Source organism: Bidens hawaiensis, unplaced genomic scaffold, assembly GCF_021521415.1.
Source record: "Bidens hawaiensis isolate Kalapana, Puna unplaced genomic scaffold, B.hawaiensis_p1.1 tig00032856_1, whole genome shotgun sequence".
Lineage (NCBI taxonomy): Eukaryota > Viridiplantae > Streptophyta > Magnoliopsida > Asterales > Asteraceae > Bidens > Bidens hawaiensis.
In genome coordinates this window covers 108,312-121,963 of record NW_027495630.1, presented here as the reverse complement: position 1 = coordinate 121,963, position 13,652 = coordinate 108,312, and the positions used below count along the sequence as shown (strand labels likewise).

The following is a 13,652-nucleotide window of genomic DNA, read 5'->3' as shown; positions in this document are numbered from 1 at the left end:
AGTTGTAATGACGACAATCGATTATGACTAGATTTGGATAACTTTAGTGGCTAAGACTAAGCATATTATACCTAAATATATATATTTAATTTCAAAACTAAAAGTGTGTTCGGGTTATTCGGGTTGACCCAAAATTTATAAATCAAACCCGAGAACCAACCCGAATTACTTCGGTTCGGGTTCGGGTTAATCTTTTCTCGGGTTCGGGTTTTTCGGGTCGGGTTAGTTCGAGTTCGGGTACGTGTTTTCTCGGGTTGGGTTTCGGGTTTCGGGTAAAAGTAACAGCCCTAGCCACAAGAAACCATATAATTGCCACTAAAGAACCCTCTTTGAATGAGTGCCACACAAAAAAAGTATCACCAGAAGCGCTACCATTAAAACCTTTTAGTGGCACTTTTTACGTCTGCCACTACAACTTTTAGACTTTTAGTGGCATCTTTTTTTCTATGCCACTAAAATATTTGGACTTTTAGTGGCACTTTTCTTCATATGCCACTATCAACTTTTAGTGGCATTTTTTTGTGATGCCACTACAAACTTTTAGACCTTAGTGACACTTTTTCCGACTGCCACTAAAGCTTTTTGAGATTTATTGGCACTATTTTTATCTACCACTACAAACCTTCGGCCTTTAGTGGACAAGTTTTAAACTTTAGTGCCATTTTTTTTACTGGAATCTTAGTGACACATTTTAACAATACAAAACAAAAATAAAACTAATAAATATATAAATCATAATATCTTTACCACAATTAAAAGTTCGATCACATCCCAAACACATACCAAATGTGTAATAACTCTCAAATCAAGTCAAAATATCAAACATGTAACAAAAATTTGAATAAAAACTGAAAACTTCCCCACAATCGTTAACCTCTTTCACCATCTTTAATCTTTATGTGAGGTACCTAATAAGAAAAACTAGCTCGTAAGTTTGCTCTTCGCGGCAGGTACGCGGGAAGCTAAACTGTAGCATATGAAAAAAAATCCATTACACTCTTTTCTTTTTCAAGGAATTATAAACTTAGAGCATATAGACAAGTTACACTGTAACACAACTTCTAGTACCAACATCCATCATTTCACCTCATCTCATTTTGATTGATCGCGAACGCAATCTCTACCTTGCTGTAGGTGATCTACTACATAATTACAGCAAAAACATATATGTTTATTTAGTTAATAAATGAACAACATGACAAAATATTGTGCATTTAGATAAACGAACAAACATGAACTCATGTATCATTCGTTCATTTATATTCGTTTATAGAATTCGTTTATGTTCATTAGTTTACATTTGATTTAAGTTCGTTCATTTATGTTCGTTAATATATTCATTCAAATTTTTTTCCCAACTAAGTAGAGTTTTAGAAACTTTTTAGGCCTTGAATTTACAAGAACTAGTTTTAGCCCAATTACGTTTGTTCGTTTACGTATGTGAATTGTCCACTTAAAACTGTTAACGAACAAACATAAATAAACACGAACATATACACTTTCTTAACGAATGAACACAAACACAAAAACCCAGTTTGTTTAATTGTTCATGTTCAGTCGCTTGGTCAGTTAAATTTAAAAGAACGAGCACGCTTCTGTTCATGTTCGTTTGATTCGTTTATGAGACTAGGTTGATTTGGCAAAAAGTACCTGCGATAACGCTCGGGTGGGCTTTCAGATGCACTACATTCCGGACGGCAACGCACATCAGGTTTCGGATAAGGGCTCAGTTCACGAGAATAGTCATTTGGGCATACCCAAGCGTTTGAACATGATACGACTCCATCAAGTGAGATAACACGGTCCGTCAGCTTGCTGTACATCAAAGGGTAATATTATTATTATTGTATTAAAGTGGTTTTTATAATAATGGTAAATAAGTACCTCATATTTGTGGACTCAAGGGCTCTGGTGGCATCTTCTTGTAGCTCAAACTGAATAAAAACAAAATTTCTTATTATCCTATGTTCAAAATCTTACCATAAAGATCAAAGTGTCTCTTCAAATCCCCTGTTCCCGTATTATATGAATCAAATTGATCCTAAAACAAAATATACTCATGTATATCAAATTGGGTGTGACAAAAAATTTATAAAACATTAATAGCAATCTAATAAACCTTCTGATGTGTGTCTTCATGACGAAAAGTTCATTTATTTAATAAATGAACAAACATGAACACATGTCTCGTTCATTCATTTATGTCTGTGAAGGTTCGTTCATTTAACTCATTTATCTTTGTTCATCTACGTAATTTTGTTCGTTTACTTCTTTAATATATTCATATATATTTTTTGGCCCGTTATAGTGTAGTCTAGTTTTAATAACTTTTTAGGCCTAACACGTTCACATTTACTTTTAATTAATTTTAACTCAGTTGCGGGCGTTCATCTATGTCCAAGTCAATTACATTTGTGTATACTATTAACGAACAAACATGAACACCTTCACTTTCTTAAAAAACGAATACGAGCAAGAATACCCCACTCGTTTAATTGTTCGTGTTCGATTGTTTGTTGGGTTAAAGTTAGGCGAGCGAACACGAACATCGTCCATTAATTTTCTTTGAATTATTTACAAGCCATAAAAACTTTGCTTTTTATAAAGAAAAAAGAATAAAACTTGTTTCAATACCTTCTGGATTTTAGCATTCAACCTTGATTTCTAGAAGGTATATTTTTAACAATAACATGTCACTTTCCGATAAAACAATCATGATTAAGAAGATGCCCCTTCTCTTGTTGTTTTGAAAGAGTAATTTCATCCCAAAATGCTACATAGCATATCTACATGAACCTGTTATGTGAGATCATTAACAAGAAAATCTATAATTCTATATTAATTTGGATATTACATATGAACTAGATAACACCCTGTCGCGTTGCGGCGGCGTAGCGACACGTATTCAGTTTGCATCGGTTAGGTTCATAAGTCATAACGGTAACAATAATAAACCCATAAAAAGTAAATGCACAGAATAGTGCTGACAGTATTGTATAACTTATGATAAAAAAACATTATAAAACAACTTGTAGTCAGCTGGTAAAACCCGCACGGTGCGACAGCGATTCGAAACAAATTCGATCAGTACCGAGTTAACGCATTGGAACTAATACAAAATATTTTTTTTGTTAACATACAAACACAACAAATTAGCGAATTTAAAACAAAACAAAAATAAAAGAAAGAAAACAAAACCTAGGTGTTGCAGCAACAAACCCACCGGAGCTAAATAAGAAAATAATTTTGTCAACACCCAAACCAAACAAATTAACATATTTAAAACAAATAAAAGGCATGATGTGTTATGACTCTAAAGTATAATCATAAATTAATAAGCTATAAAAAAAATAACAAAGATCAATCTGGTTTTAGGACAAGCTTGCTGAGGGTCCATCAATGTATTCAAGTAAATGAAAAAAAAAATCTGACAACAACCAGAATGACGAAAGAGGAGTCGAACCTGTGTGGTGAAATCAAAAGCCAGTATTCACAACACCTTTACACCTAGCCACTAGAGCATCACACAAAATTAGTTGATATTCAGAAATAAGTGTATTTAACACCCTAACTGAAGTTCAAAGAAAATTTTGTGGCACCGTCCATCCAATATTTATCTTATATATATAATATGCAGACCTTATGAAGTGATGCATTTGTCATTCCAAAAGGTTGATAAAGATCATCTGCAAAACCTCCATTATCACTGTAGAAACCAAAATGTACAAATGCAGTTTCATTCACCTATTAGTTTGGGTACTAGTGAATAGATTAAACCTTGTGGTCAGTATGTAAAACAAAAATAGAAAATACATTCTCAGGATACCTCAATCTTGGTTAAAGCTTTGGATGCATGAAGAGCCCGGTGTTCCAGTTCAACTTCCTTTTCAGTTGCAATCAACTCATATATATAAAATCTGTCCGTAACAAATCTGCACACTATTGACCAAGTTACAAAAGCACAATCCGAATTAAACACAGCCAAAACCTAACCGTTTTATATTCCCAAATTGCGCTTACAGTGACAAAAATAATAGAACCTGTTGCCGACATGTAACTCAAAAACCAACAGCCCTTAAATGACCCGTTAATAATCTGTTGTGAAGCCTTTTGCAGAAGACTTATTAAAATCCCTAAATTGCCCCTTGAGCCAAATCTGATTTAAGTGAACAAATACCATTAGAACAGATTTAAAACCAAAACACACACACGCGCACGCACACGCACATAAACATCAATCAAAATTCTTTTAACTCTAAATTGAGAGAGTAATTCAGCTCATACCATTTTGTTAACCTATGTTCAGTAAACGATTTCAGTTAAATGGTTCCTATGTGAAAATAGTTGATTATTTAGCATCTAATAAATATTAATCACTAACAGCCTCTTGATCTAAATTATTCTAATAATCAACTCAATTAACAAAATCAATTAGACTAAATCAAACACCTAATTGCAAAATCGGAAACAATTTGAAGAGATTTGACTTCAGAATCCCCAATTTTCAACACTCAATTAACAAAATCAAACACCTAATTTCAAATCTACCTAACATAATCCATATAGGTCACGAAAAAGAGCACGAAGCATCTAATTGATGAAATTAAGCAACTAACAAATTTCTCAAACATATTAACGAAAATAGGCAACGTACAACACTCAATTCACCATCAATCACTCTAAAATGTTGCCAAACATTACAAAACTTGTTGTAAACTAAAACTAACACAGATATTCACGAAATTATGTCAACATAAATAAGCAATTAACTCTTAACTACCATACTTATCTCTTGAAATTGACGAAAGTAGGTCAACAAAAAACAAAATGAAAGAGTGAAATCGACGAATTAATTAATTACCTTCCTTGATGAAGAAATCGATGATTCAGTTGATTTGATTAACGGTAGATCTAAAGACGTTGACGTAGAACATTCATTGCCTATATTCATTGCCAGATTTGTGAAGATGCAGAACGGGAGCTGTGACAAAAGTGTGTGAACTTTTGAAAGATAGATTGAAAACCACTATAAATAATACTTTATGATTTGTGAAGATACTTTTGTAATTTTCTTTTTTCTTTACAAACAATCACTTTTGGTATTAACGCCACCGAGTTGCGGCAGGGATGTAAAACCGCATATTTACACATCCACATCATTCAATGCTAACGTTGATAACATATATATAGTGACATACGCAAAGTGCCACTAAAATCGTATATTAGTGGCATTCAAACTAAGTGCCACTGAAATGTGTTTTAAGCAAATATGACATACGTAAAGTGCCATTAAAATCTTAAATTAGTGGCACATAACATAAATGCCATTAGAAACATGTGACACTAGAATTTAATGGCATACGCAAAGTGCCACTAAAATCGTATATTAGTGACATTAAAACTAAGTACCACTAAAAATGTGTTATAAGCAAAGATGGCATATGCAAAGTGCCATTAAAAATCTAAATTTGTGGCAAAAAACCTAAATGCTATTAAAAACATGTGACACTAGATTTTTAGCGGCATACGCAAAGTGCCACTAAAATCATAAATTAGTGGCATTAAAACTAAGTGTCACTAAACATGTATTATAAGTAAAGATGGCATACACAAAGTGCCATTAAAAGCCTAAATTAGTGACACAAAAGTTAAATGTCATTAAAAATGTATACCACTAAATGGCATTTTTTCTAAACAATTAAATGAAGCCCAAATCATGGAAATCCTTAAATTCCTTTTTATTGTGGTATAACCGTACAAGGTTCCTTTTTTTGTCGCAGGAGTGGATGAAGTTGACGGCCTTGATTAGCGTGAAGATTTGTGGAAAGTGATTGTGGATGATGGATGCCAATGTCAAGATAAGAAAAAAAACAATGTACACATATAAAACTGCCAACCGAACGGAAGCAAGACCACTTAAATGACCCATTGATTTTTGGAACTTGTAGTATGATACAAAAATTTTCATTGTCTTCAATCTTTTTCAAATATTGACCTCATTTATTTTATATAGAAAATTGTGACCCCCAAACTTGATGAATATAAATTACAAAAACTTTTAGGCTAATAGAGAGTAAAAATTTGTCTCATAGTTTAATGTATCTAAAAAGGGTAAAAATGTTAGGCCTAACTTATTATTTTATTTGATTAGACAAAAATTATTTTTCTATTGAACAACAAGGTACTATTATTGAACAAACAAGCAATGCACTAGACTATACAAACCAATAATGATATACATATTACAAGCTGAAAAATGAATTAAACTTGCTCCAAAGTCCAAACATTTCACTCTACGAAATGTAATCTTACACTATCTTTGACCCATAGAATAAACTTGCCTTCATTTCTTCCTTAGTCTTTTCTGAACACATTTAATTTAATTATTTATTGTAAATCTTTTCATATCTCGCTTTTCATAAAACCATAACCATCATAGTTTCATCAAAATGAATAAGTGATTCTTACTAAAACATGTATTTAATCAACTATATGCAATTTCACTCGAAATATCCATATAAGCCCATAGCCCATTATTTTCTATTTGCTAAACTTAATGCCAAGATCGTTCGACAACTAGAAACCCATAAGGCACAAGAAACTTGCCATAACCAACACTTTGAGTTAGGGCTGGCATATCGTGTGCACCCGTACACGATAAGACACGAACACGAAATGCGTATATGTACACGACACGAAAACTTATCGTGTACCTGTATATCAAACACGAACACGAACATGTTACTACCTGGTATACACGATAAGAGCCGGCTAGAAACACATATTTGAGAACCTGTGTAGTGAAACAAAAGTTGGAGAGGGAATGTTCGTGAGTGGACGGCTGAAAAACAGAAATAGTGAGAATGTTTTAGAAGTTTAGGGTTTAGGATAATTTATATATATATATATATAAACCTAACAAGGTACTTAACAGTTAAACATGTATTTTACTTGTTTAGATACGAAAATTAACAGGCAAATTCGTGTCTACCTGTTTAGTACACGAAAGCTGTTGAGGCTTTACATGTTATATGTTAAATTCGTGTAGGTATGTGTCTGTGTATTCGTGTCTCATGTATAAATTGTCAGACCTACTTTGAGTCGTCCATCTGTTATATTCGTGTAGGTATGTGCCGTGTATACGTGTCTATTATATATTATATTTTACAACTTACTATCAACTCACACTTTTACTGTATCTTTGAAATTACGCATAAAGAGTTGTGTATACTGTATCATATTTTGTACATTTTCAATTGGCTAACATGTCTTTCACCTTCCTTATCACTCTTACTTTCACACATGTTCTCTGCCTTTTCATTTGAAGAAACTTCTCTCTTCATTTTGATAAAAGATATCGAGGGTCTCTCTCTTCAGAGAATAAACAGCCATGGGTTCGCCTCTCTTTGTAGGTTCCATCAATGACGTTATCTGTGCTGCACATGAGTTGTTCGGCGTGTGTCTGTAGCGGGGTAGAACAATGTGTTGTGCCTTGCGATTATAGATGTGGTTTACATGAGGTGTTTGCGCATGTCCGTTTCAGTTTTAGAAATGTGATGATTTTCTGAGCCTATGTAGGTGTTTGCTTCCTTTGGGTCTTCGGCATGATGACGGACGGAATCTTGGTGTGGCGCTTGGAAACAAGCAACTACAATTGTAGCCATAAATATGATACGAGCCTAAAGTTAAATTGTTGACATTTGTGACAGCTATCATAACAACATCAAACTCAATGTGGCTAAACCTTGGCAGCTCTAGTGGAATGAATGGACTATCCTTGATGTGATTGATTATAGGTTTTATAGGTGATAATCTTTGTTGAATTAAATCATTTGGAGATGGTGAGAATAGGTATAAAATTTTTACTTAATTGTTGGATCATAGTTTAGTTTCTACCTATTCTTTTTTTTTTGAACATTCAAGCTTTTCCTCCTACTATTTACATTATACCGCCAATGCCAGGAATCGAACCCTGGACCTCTCACCAAAAGGCCACAGCCTTTACCATCCCACCAAAGTGGTGATGGCAGTTTCTACCTATTCTAATAAGTAGAATCTTCAAATGTTTATAGATTTTTCTCTTCTTTTGTTGTGGAGGATGATTGCAATGTTGCTGAAAATTAAGATACTTTTAGCAATGACACTGACTGTCTAGCTTAATATTGTTGCTCGAATTTTGGCATTTATTCCTAAAAGAGATTTGACTTATAGGAAGTAGTTGTTGTTTAAAAGTGGGTTATAAACTATATAAAATATGTATTGAAGTAATCATGTAAATAAATATGATTTAAGATTGTCTGGACCTAAATTTGAGATACATGTTCAAAATATCAAGTGGTAATTTTGGTATAAAACCAATTATGTTTTTTCTACTGTCGTTAATTATTTACTTCTTTTCTTTTAACATTTTAATGTTGTTTGAAATTATTTGTAGGTTGTGCCAGTTGCAAACCTCCCTTTCAGCATACATGATGTTGGTGTAGTTGACTTCACAGGTTGTTGCCAAGGTATGATAGATTGTGCATTGAGGATGGAGATATGGACTATGCTTGACTTTCGAGGTCAAATGAACCAAATAGTAAAAAAAATTTATTTATTTTTTTTTTTTGGTTTATAGCGGTCATAAATTAGCAATTTAGCAGAATTCAGTTGTATCCCTATTTCAGTTACAGAGACTATGGTTTGAATTTGTAAATCTATTTATCTATTGGTTTGGACATATTAAGAGAACATGTTCTTTTGTTATGTAATCCATCTATGGTTTGTTTTCATAAGTAATTTTCTTTACATCTTATGTCATATTGTTTGTTTTCATAGAAAATCACTTAACTTGCACTTAAATGGTCCAAGTTGGTACAATTACATATAAAACATAACTACGTAAGAGATAAAGCACGACCCGTTAAGAGATAAAACACAACCCGAATTAATCGGTTACAGTTAAAACATAAGCTGGGTTCGACCTGTTAGATAGACCATACCCCTAAATACACATTATTCTATCTTTCGTGTCTGACTCGATGTAGTGAGCCTAAGCACATATGAGGGTTGATTGCTAGATGCTATCAGTAAACCCTAAAGAGAGTGGTTTGGTTAGTCGTTTATTTCTTACCATAAAAAGGTCTCTCAAGAGTTGGCCATTGATGGCTTTGAAACGACTTAAATATGGTTGAGGGTCAAGTGAGATGAGGCGATGATGATTCAAAAAAGTTGCTATGTATGTTGTTTTGGCATGGCAATTTAGTTCCAGCCACAATGAGCTAACGTTTCGGAGCCTTCTAGGACTTTTTTTTACGGAATTACGGTTTCACGCCCCCACAATGCGGGTGGTCTTATTTCTAGTTGAAATTATATGCGATTATATGAAACTTGATGTGACAACTACATCAGTGCGTAGTTGCGGCCACTACTCCCCATTGTTTTTGTTTCTCAACCATAGTATATAAACTATAAATAGCAATCGACCTTTACTCTTCTCGTTAACTTTGAGTAAAGTTGCACCATTCTCTTCAATTTGAGCAACGTTATTTATATGTCCGACTTCTGAAAAGAAGCTATCAACCACTATATGATCAGTTTTAAAGCTTCACATTCTTTTTGTCAAAGCTAAATCTTCATGTTGAATATGAGTGATATAGGGTATGTTTGGCAAAACTAGCTGGTGGCTGTTAGCTGTAAGCTGGAAGTTGAAGGTTGAAAGCTAGAAGCTGATAGCTGGAAGCTGTTAGCTGTAGCTAAATATATTTAGGTGTTTGGCAGAATAGCATAAGCTTTTTATAAAACTAGCTGAGTGCCCGCGTGGTACGGCGAAATGGGCGCACAACCTAAAATCAACCGCATAATCGGTGTCGGTACATGATTCACCTGATGACAGTGCATACATAAACTGAATGTAGACGTGTAATTCATGGAAAGACAGTAAGTGTGTAACTGATGGCGAAAATCAAGAAACAAAACTGAAATATACATTAATTTCAAATAGATAATTTTTTAAACCAACCTATTTTGATATGAATCCCTTTTTGAACATGCACTGTTCTAATCTGAAACATGTTCTGACCTGACCCGTTTCGACTCAAAAGCATACCGACACGAATCAAACTAATTTAACCCTTTTTGTATCGACTTGTTCTGACCCTAATTTGGTCTTACACATGACTCAAGTTCACCTGACATGACTCCTAAGTTGGTCTTACTCATGACTCGAGCTCACCTGACTCGACTTGTTACCGATCCTAACCGATAATCACGTAGTATGTTAATTTTTTTAAAATTAAAGAAGTATAACAATATCATAGTCAAATTAAAGAGAATAAAATGCTCGTTTTTATGATGTAATTTGTTTAAAAAATTATTAACGTGTGAAAAAGTTATGGCTCCTAAAAAAGTCGTAGGGGTAGTTAGTTTTGAATAAGGGTTGAATGTGTAACTATTATATAAATTAACAAAAGTTGATATAAGTTCAAGTACCAAACTTGTAAATTCAAATGTAAAAGCTTGTAGCTAGCTTTTATTAAATATGAGTTTTTTTTAAAAGCTTAAAGCTTGAAGCTTATAAAAGCTCCTAAAAGCTCATTGCCAAACATACCTTATAATGATGATACAAACTCATGAGCCGATATTAGAACCTATAGTCATCTAACCTAGACTACACTTTTAAGTCTTTTAAACTAATTGGCTAACTAAGCTTTTATACACGTATATTTTATATATATCAAGTATTGTGTGTTAAGATAATCACCAAATGTACATCTATTAAAACTGAAACTTGGTTAGCACTTACCCATATAAAACATGTAACCATTTTTGTATATGAGCTGTAGAAAATGAGCTATAGGAGATTAGGAGGTGATATAAAATGAGTTAGCAGATAAAAATAAAGGTAATCCGCAATATGATGAAATGATATGTGTTAGAAAGTTAGGAACCAAAGAAAGAGTTCTTTTAAATAACTGACTTATCATGACAATGTTAAAGGGCGGAACTAGTCCCTTAACACCTGATTATAGAAACTTGTTGAAATTTTATGTATAAAATATAATTTTACCACTTAATACAAATATCATCATCATCATCATCGTACTCAGTATATCCCATCAATAGCAATGCTATGGTAGGGTCTGAGGAGGGTAAGATGTAGACAGCCTTACCTCTATCCCATAGGGATAGAGAGGCTGCTTCCGGTGAGACCCCCGGCTCGATAGTAGTTTTGCATCAAGCCTTGGACATAAGGCACATAGCACTCAATCATCGGGACACCGGCTGATCGGTGCATGTGCCCTTGTCTTTCGGCTATCAACGCCACCACATGATGCCTGATTAACCTTCCGCCACTTTTAACGTTATTTTCACGAGATTAGTAAAATAACGTCAAAATTAGTGCAATTTTACTTTTGCCCACCCGAGGGTTCACACATATATACATTATATGCGCGCACCGCAAGCAGGGCGTCACTTAATACAAATATGATTGTACCATAACCAATAGCGAATAGAGGCTTATTATGCCCCGGAAAAAGAGTTATGGCTTTATTTCATAACTTTATTCCAAATTCATAATGCATAAGCTTATAATGTGATTTAACTAAAAGAGAGAAAAGGATGGGTGGTGGTGGGGGGGGGGGGTCATTTAATGTGTTATAGAGTGAATTAAGCTTGAAACGAAAAAATTAGTATAGACTATTGATATCTTGTTTCAGAATAACTCACTCGAGTAATGAGGTTAGTTACTATTAAAAAAATCAACTAAACAACGAATAAAAATCAGTGATGATCTATGATGATGTCAACATAAAGTTTACGCCCTCTTCTTGAGTTTTTTTAAAGGAGAGAAAGGAAAGAAAAACTAAGAATAGTTAAAAAATGGTGTTCTTGAGTTTTTTTTTAGGATGAAAAGGAAAGAAGTAAGAGGAGTTAGGAGGGATTAAATTAATGTATTTTCCCAATAAGTTATCCTCCTAAAAATGGGATGATTACTAAGGTAGTGTTTGGTATGAAGTAATGATAGGTGGAATGAAATAACCCATTCCAAAGGAATGAAAGAAAACATGTTTGGTTACCATTAATTAATGGAATGAATCATTCCTAAGAAATGCAAACCCTTCCATATATAACATTTTTCATTCCTTAGCAAAATGTGATTTTTCTTTCATTCCTTCTAGGAATTGAATGAAAATGATCAATAATAATAATAATAATAAAAATAATTATCATTTTTTATATTATTATTACTCCTACTATTATTATCGCTATTTATCATCATCATTATTATTTTATTATAGTATAAATTTTATTAAATTATAATTGTTATTATACTTTTATTACTATATCGCATTATCTTATAACCGTTTTATTAATTGATAAAAAATATTATGAATGAATAGTTTACTATTTAATTAAAAAATAATAATAAAATGATGATTCATTTCATTCTTATGTGGTAACCAAACAAGACAATGAAATAGTAATGATTCATTTCATTCCTTTGTTCATTCCATTCCTTTGCCCATTCAATTTTCTCGTTCATTCCATTACCTCATACCAAACAGACATAAGGATAACATAATTATCATTTATTTTCCTTTAATTTCCTTTCAACTCAAGAACACACCTGATTAAAAAAAATCATTCCCTTCCCTTCCCTTCCCTTCCCTTCCCTTCCCTTTCTTATCATTCCCTCTTTTTTCATTTTCTTTCCTTGGTTGAAAAACTCAAGAACTGTGTAATGTTTATTTTGTTAAAGTCACAAAAGTATTAAACTTTAAACCTATCCATATAATAATATTATAATTATATATAACAACTAGTTTGATCCTCCCGTGTTACGGGAGTTTAATTAAAGTTATGTTTTTAATCGTTTTGCTATTTTATGATGATTTATTTTATTTTTTAACGTAGTTCTGTTTTAATTTAATATATATATATATTAGTTTGTTATTATATTTTTTAACGTATGGGTTTTATCAGTTGAGATGTTTAGGTTTTTTAGATTTTTAACGAACAAACATAAACGAACACGAGCACGTTGGTTTTTTTAAATGTACAAACATGAACACAAATATTTGTCTAATAAAAAAGGGGCGTTGATGTAGTTGACAATGGTGGGTAGTATCGGAAGTTAACCGACGATGGAGATGATAGACCATCAACGGATAACGTGTAAAGCAGATAAATTAAATTAGGGTTTGGTGATGAAAGTGTTTATCAATAAATGAGATCTTATAACCCATTTGAGGGCTATTAGAGTTTGGTAAGACACATAACCCGTAAAAATTATTCTTTGATAATTAAGGGGTTAGTTTACAAATAAATGAGATGTTATAACCCGTTTAAGAGTTATCCGGGTTTGGTGAGACCCATGACCTGTGAAAATTATTGTTTGATTATGAAATAGTTTTACAAATAAATGAGATGTTATAACCCATTTAAAGACTATTCGGGTTTGGTAAGACCCAAACCCATGAATTCGGGTCAAATGCATGAGAAGCCTTCATTTATAAATTAAGAAATCTGGTGACTCTAGAGAATGGGGGGAACAACCTAAGAGCGACACCTAAGATTTTATGGTAGACAATTATATAGATAGTTAGATTGGGAGTTTTGGTACTTATTGAAGCAAGATTTTATTTGTGTTTTTTTTTTATTTGAGTTAT

The 13,652-nt window shown here is 32.9% G+C and overlaps 1 long non-coding RNA gene across 10 annotated transcripts; it reads right to left on the bottom strand.

Annotated features, from left to right (window-relative positions):
• Positions 1-296: 296 nt before the first annotated feature.
• On the bottom strand, positions 297-5,007 carry LOC143584236 (uncharacterized). Of its 10 annotated transcripts, XR_013144331.1 has the most exons (8): positions 4,862-5,007; positions 4,021-4,156; positions 3,640-3,939; positions 3,464-3,514; positions 2,635-2,796; positions 1,651-2,041; positions 1,047-1,142; positions 297-967 (listed from the first exon to the last, which is right to left on the bottom strand). It is a non-coding gene; the product is annotated as an uncharacterized LOC143584236 (long non-coding RNA). The 10 variants fall into 10 exon arrangements; XR_013144327.1 differs by having other exon boundaries at positions 3,640-4,156; XR_013144330.1 differs by lacking the exon at positions 4,862-5,007 and having other exon boundaries at positions 4,021-4,300.
• Positions 5,008-13,652: the final 8,645 nt, after the last annotated feature.